The 5902-nt window shown below is 38.2% G+C and overlaps 1 long non-coding RNA gene across 1 annotated transcript; it reads left to right on the forward strand.

The window, feature by feature from the left end:
- The first annotated feature begins 1857 nt into the window (after nt 1-1857).
- LOC138742822 (uncharacterized) lies at nt 1858-4301 on the forward strand. The gene is made up of 3 exons (XR_011344432.1): nt 1858-1920; nt 2125-2184; nt 4195-4301. It is a non-coding gene; the product is annotated as an uncharacterized lncRNA (long non-coding RNA).
- Nucleotides 4302-5902: the final 1601 nt, after the last annotated feature.

The raw sequence follows: 5902 nt of genomic DNA on the forward strand, positions 1-5902 counted from the left end.
AAAATCCTGTCAACATTCTTGTGAACCTTCTCTGCACTCTCTCTATTTTGTTTATATCTTTCCTATAATTTGGTGACCAAAACTGTACACAGTACTCCAAATTTGGCCTCACCAATGCCTTGTACAATTTCATCATAACCTCCCTACTTTTGAATTCAATACTCCAATTTATGAAGGCCAACATTCCAAATGCCTTCTTCACCACAGCATCTAGCTGAGTATCAGCCTTGAGGGTACTATTTACCACAACTCCTAAATCCCTTTGTTGCTCTGCACATCTCAATAGCCTACCATTTAATGCATATGTCCTATTTAGATTTGCCTTTCCAAAATGTAACACCTCACACTTATCTGTATTAAATTCCATCAGCCATTTCTCAGCCCACACCTCCAGCCTTCCTAAATCACCTTTTAATCTATGGTAATCTTCCTCACTGTCCACAACACCACCAATCTTTGTATCATCCGCAAACTTGCTTATCCAATTCTCCACCCCTACTTCCAGATCATTAATATATATAACAAACAATAGTGGACCCAGGACCGATCCCTGAGGAACTCCACTAGTCACTGGCCTCAAATTGGACAAACAATTTTCTACCACTACTCTCTGACACCTCCCATCCAACCATTGCTGAATCCATTTCACTACCTCCTCATTTATACCTAATGCCTCCACCTTTTTTCCTAACCTCCTGTGGGGAACTTTGTCAAAAGCTTTACTAAAGTCTAAATAGACAACATCCACAGCTTTCCCTTCATCAACCTTTTTTGTAACCCCCTCGAAAAACTCAATCAGGTTTGTCAAGGATGATCTACCTCTGACAAAACCATGCTGATTACTCCCTAGCAATCCCTGTACCTCCAAATATTTGTAAATACCATCCCTCAGAACACTTTCCATCAACTTGCCCACCACAGACATCAGACTCACGGGCCTATAATTCCCAGGTTTACATTTAGACCTTTTCTTAAACAGTGGAACCACATGCGCCGCCCTCCAATCCTTTGGCACTACCCCCGTGGCCAGTGAAATCCTAAATATCTCTGTTAATGGCACCACTATCTGTCCACTAGCCTCCCTGAGTGTCCTTGGGAATATTTTGTCCGGTCCCGGAGATTTATCCACCTTTATCTTTTTCAACACAGATATGGATAAACAGAAACTAAGGTACCATTTCACCTGAAAGTAAACACTTTCAACAGGTCAGTTCTCTCAGTCGAGGAATAAGAGTGTATCTAACCTAGATCTTTGTGCATACATCTCTGAAGTCTGGCATTGTTATTATGCCACTGTAAAGATTTAGCCAAAGATATTAAGGGTGTTGTAAATAAAGCATTTGAGTGCTGTGTACAGGTTTGTCAACATTTAAACCATGGAATTATTTCCAACTTATACCTATTGTACTCTTGCAGTTTTACACAAAATACACTCATGTTTCAATAAAAATATAATTATAATTAGAGGTAAATTCACAAAAGTGTTCAAGAAATTCTCACTTTCCATTTCTGTGGAAAGATCGTTCCAAGAACTTGACACCCATGATGATTTTGATGTCACATCATTTCATTTTCCTATCATTTCCTCTTTCCTTCCTCATCCCCATTTTTTCTCTCTCTTTCTAATCAAAAGGATTTCCTTTAGGTGGAAAAAAATTGCTTTCTCAGTGGTTCTTGAATCTGTGACGCTTCAGTGACACCCCCAGTGTTTCCTCTCCAGCGTATATAAAGGTGAGTGAATTGTTCACCTTCAGACGGATAACTCCCATTGTAGTAATCTGTTTCTGTGATTGATTAGCACATTGTGTTATCATGCCTGTGGTTCAGCAGATTGTGATACTTCTCTTCGTTCTACTCAGTGTCGACTGCAAGATTTCCCGGTCACTGTTGCAAGAGATTATTAAAATTGATAATAAATTGGTAAGTGCACTAAAATTATTTGTGTTTTCTTTTCATCTGTGCTGAAATTGTTACTCACCTACAGATCAATGTTTCTTTGTTTTTTCTAATAACTGCTCCACCAAAGAAAATTGATTGTGGAATGATATCCAAAATAAAGTTGGTAATTAATCATTTGTGATTTATACTGACTCACCCAATCTAACTTTTTCTTCTTCTTTGAAGGTTTCTTGCAAAGATCAAATGCTTACTCAGGTAAACTTCAAACCCTACGACCAAGTCAAGGTGAGAGTACTTTTTAATGTATGTTTGAGCTTATGGGGGTAATTTTCTATTTTGTAGGTTTTCATTATATTTTTATGAAACTTTCTTGAGAGATGTCCAGGAGCACGAGTACCATATTCGTCTTAATGTAGCATTAGTGTACAGTTGCACTGTAGGTGTCATCATGAAGTTTAATTAAGGTTTTTCTGTTTCAATGTATATTAATTGAAAATTATCACAATCCATGTTATAATCAGTAGAAATGTTCATATCTAAAAGACTGTAGATTTTAAAGCATGTTCTCAATAATTCTTGTCAAACTTTAAGTTAATGCTGAGTTGGTTATCAAAATCCATCAGGAATATTCATAATCATTTGTACAGAACTTGAATCAGTGGGATGATTTCTGAGATGTGACATTTTAAATATTTTCAAGTTGTACTGATGCAGCTAACATTCCTCCATCTCAAACACAAAATATAAGGGCTCAATCCTGAATACAAAGCATCCTAATTTTCATGTTGAGTGATTTGATCTCAATTGCCAGTTGTTTCTTTAACTGGCAAAACAGGCATGGACTGTTGATCACATTTTTGCCACCCGATGGGTTCAAGATTGTACAGGATATTAGTGAGGTTACACTTGGAATGTTTTCCACAGTTCTGGTCACCCAGCAATAGGTAAGATGCCATATGCCGGAAAAGGTGCAGAAAAGATTTACAAGTATGTTACTGGGACTAACAGGCTTGAGTTATAAGGGGAGGTTATGCTGGGACATTTCACTCTGGACTGTAGGAGACTGAGCGGGGACTTTACAGAGCCATTCAAAGTCATGAGGGGCACAAGGTAAAAATAGTCATAGTCTTTTTTTCCCCAGGACAGGGGAATTCTAAACTGGAGGGTGGGTAAGATTTAAAAAGGACATCAGGGTATCTTTTTCACACAGATGATGGCGGGTATGTGGAATAAGCTACCAGAGAAAGTGATAGAGGCAAGTGCAATGTTTGAATGGCATTTCAAGACATACATGGAAAGGAAGGGTTTGAAGGGGTGATTGGCTAAACACAAGCAAATGTGACGAGCTTGATAGACAACTCAAGTACAAATTTATTGTCAGGGTACGTGCATGACATCACATACAACCTTGACATTCTTTTTCCTGAAGGGCAGGCAGAATTTCTACTTATCAGTAATTAAGCTGTACTCGAGCAACAAAAGAAAGAAATGTAAACAAACTGACTGTCCAAAAGCAGAAAAAAAAAATTATTGGGTAATAAATAATGTGCCAAGTGAGAGCCCTTAAATAAGTCACTGATTGAGTGTTGTTTAGGAGCCCGATGGTGGAAGGGTGACAACAGTTCCTGAACCTAGTGGTGAACCTGGTCAACATGGGCAAGTTTGGCAGAAGAGCTTGTTTCTGTTCTGTAAAACTCTGTGGCTCCATTAATGACTCACTCATGCCCATTTTGGAGACCTGAACACAAACCTCTCGCCTGTCAGGCAATTCCAATGTAGTATCGAGTGAGTGTTTCATTATCAATGCTGTTGTCTTTGGAGTGAGATGTTACACCAAACCTTTGGTTTCCCTGTCTGTAACATCTTGTGACTCTGAAGAGCAGTTGGAGTTTCCTTTGAATCCTAGCTAATCAAATCCACCAATACATATTATATAACCATATAACAATTACAGTACGGAAACAGCCCTTCTAGTCCGCACCGATTTAAGTGAAACTCCACTAGTTTCACCTAACGGCTCCCTGCCCATAACCCTCCAATCCCTTCACATCCATGTACTCATCCAACCTCCTCTTAAATGGGAAAGAGGGAGGTGGTTTAAAGACAATAACTGGAGAGCAGACACCCCTGTTGCGTTTCCCTCTATGCTGTTGTAAATATAACTACGTTGGGAATTGCTACACAAAGAGCACTCTTAAATCAATTCTTGACAGATTTGTGGAATGAACAACTTACACTTCTCAATAGAATGGAATTTCTTGATATCCCTATATTGACCTGCGTTTTATTTTCCAGAATAATAAAACTAGTGAAATGTTCTGTGAAGCTTTTAAAGCCCTGAAGAATGTAAAAACGTGCAATGACGTTCTCAAAAAGAAACTTCTCATCAACCTACGGATGGCAGCGGAACCTGTGAGTTAAACAGAAACTAGTTAAGAAAACAAAAAGAGAGATCTGAGACAGAAATGCAACTCAACTTCATGTAAACTTCACTAAATGATGCAGTCATGGCATTGAACGTAAGGTTTTGCAACAAGATGTCAAACTTGATCTGACCATAACATCCTGAATTTAATTTGGTCAAAGTGAGAAGGCACCATTTTATAAGGGGTTATGACCTTTTTGCTTCCTTTCGATGCTGCATGACCTGCTAGAAGTTCTCCAGCACGTTTGTACATGGCACAGTACAACTCTTTCAGTGTGATTATTCCTCTCTAATGGAACAGGAATAACCACAATAGATATGAAAAAAAATTGATTATAGAATGTCATGGGATGCATCATAACCGGATGCGTGCACTTGCACTAGATCAGATATGTTGCTAAATATCGGGCCAGCAATTAAGCTGATTCACAATCAAACCAACATCAGCTGTAAGCTGCAAAATCAGGATCAGCTATTTTTAATTTACTTTTGATTTTAATCCAATGCTGACAGAGTCATAATAAAGTAATGGCAGGATTTGCCAGGTCAGAGGAACAGAATTAATCTTTCAGGTCCGCAACCTTTTTGTCAGAACTTGGAATGAAAATGTGGGCGGGCCGGGTAGATCAAAGGGAATATCTCTAATCGAATGAGACTAGATGTGGTGGCAGTTAACTTGGTTTTATGCATTGCTAATAGCAAGCCTATGGGACATGCCCAGTGAGCCAGGGTATACGATCTGATCTTACCCTTTGTTCCCTCCATCGCATTCCTTGTTACTGAAGATTGCTTGTCTTTTCTCTTTCTCGTTTATGCCATAGGATCTCTGATCTGAAGTGTTAAGTCTATTTCTCTTTTCACTGATGCCGCTTGACCTGCAGAGGGTATTCAGCCAACTGCTATATATTTGATTGCTACTCAAAGAGTGCTGCTAGAGAATTGGCCCCTGCAGGTGCAGAGGATAATATTTGCAAATCTCATTCATGGCTATCTATGTGAATAATACAACAAGTGAAAATAATAATCTAACTTCTGGTTATTTTAAGATACAAATTTAAATTGGTGGTAATAATCAACACTTCTCACATACACATGAAGAATTCTTAATACCAGTGCAAAATCTTGCATGTTTTCATTCTTAACTATTATTTTCCATTGTAGATGCTCAGTTGTTCAATTGATGAAGCTGCACAGTTTGAATTGAAGGAATTTCTCAAAGACTTGAAATTTTTCACCAAATATGTATACAAAGAAATGGATTGGAACAGAATTTAAGGATTGAAAAGTGCATCTGAATAATCGTTTGAGTCGTATTTATTTTACATTGGGATTTTATACAAAACAAAAAATACCAACCCTTATAACTAACAGAAATATTTCTAGATTGTGTATGCTAATACAGTAGAACCCTTGGTATCTGGCACCTGTGTGGATTTGTAGATGCCAGATAGTGAATTTTCCATTTGCTTGAGGTTGCTTGTTGCATGATTATCAATCTAACGGTGAGACGTGCCAATTTTAAACCCGTATTTTTTACCTATTTATTTCCTCGATTTTTATTTTTGCCGGTTGGCTTGA

This window comes from Narcine bancroftii, chromosome 9 (assembly GCF_036971445.1).
Source record: "Narcine bancroftii isolate sNarBan1 chromosome 9, sNarBan1.hap1, whole genome shotgun sequence".
In the NCBI taxonomy this organism is placed as follows: domain Eukaryota; kingdom Metazoa; phylum Chordata; class Chondrichthyes; order Torpediniformes; family Narcinidae; genus Narcine; species Narcine bancroftii.